The following is a 1,128-nucleotide window of genomic DNA, read 5'->3' on the forward strand; positions in this document are numbered from 1 at the left end:
CCCTACATTTCCACACGTAAATCTTGCTCCATCCAATGGGAAAGGAGCTTGACCCGTGTGGAAATTGCAGCGAAATTGCCCAGTGACTTACTTTTATTTGCAAAATACCTATTGCACTTACGACAGAAAATATAAAAAATGTAACGCTACTTAAGTCTGAAATGGAAAAAAAAGATATTACATCAAAGCGTAAATTATTATAGCGTAAATCTATTGGACTTTCCCTGTTTATTGTTTTAATCGGACGGGCGTTTCTCTAAGCGCGGTTTTGTCGAGGCGGATAATTCCCTGTTCGAGGTTTTGTGCAGGCGGGCATTTCCCTACTAGTGGATTGGTACAGGGAAACATTTCCCTACTTGGAGTTTGGTGTTGAAGAGGATGGATTAGAGCATCTCCACTGTATCTTTTGCGTCATGCAGGCGCGGTCATCGCAAAGAGGTTTGCGGCCTCATCTGCTTGTGGTAATAAGCTCCATTGCGGATATGATGGTGATTATTTATTTTCCAAGCAGAATATGCAGCCTACACGCCAAGGAATAAAGCCGGAGGTAGGGAACGCATTGTCAAGAATCAAGTAGGTTTAGATTACACAGATGCGCTGAGTTCCGACGGGAAGTGAATAGACCTGCATTGCCAGGTAAAGGGCCACTCAGGGCGCCGCGGATCAATTAAGGATGGACGAGGTGAATGGGACATATATTGGCATCAGTTCCGGTGCAAAATGCTGATTGTATACACATAACTTTTACATTCCTGTGAAGATGACTTGCACATTTTAGGTTAGGGGACCAAGAGGATATCATTGCTGAGAAAAGGCCTAATAACTTAAATTATTCCTACTCTCTTTCATACCCAAAGTAGTGAGAGAACACGAAAATAGCAATATAACATAAGATCAGTCAATCTTATGCTCTACAAGGAAAACATAAGTATTAGTACCAATAAGGTTTCTATATAAAAGGAAATATCAATTGGTAGATGCGCACGTTTCCCCACCGCAAGATGCAAAGCGAAGCATTAGTAGGGAAAATCCGGCCAAACCAAACAGCGCGCAGGGAAATGCCCGGCCGGCGAAAAATAGTGGCAGGGGAAATGTCCGGCCAGGGAAAATACCACCACATCACACAGA

The sequence above is a fragment of the Penaeus monodon genome, chromosome 22, assembly GCF_015228065.2.
Source record: "Penaeus monodon isolate SGIC_2016 chromosome 22, NSTDA_Pmon_1, whole genome shotgun sequence".
NCBI lineage: Eukaryota > Metazoa > Arthropoda > Malacostraca > Decapoda > Penaeidae > Penaeus > Penaeus monodon.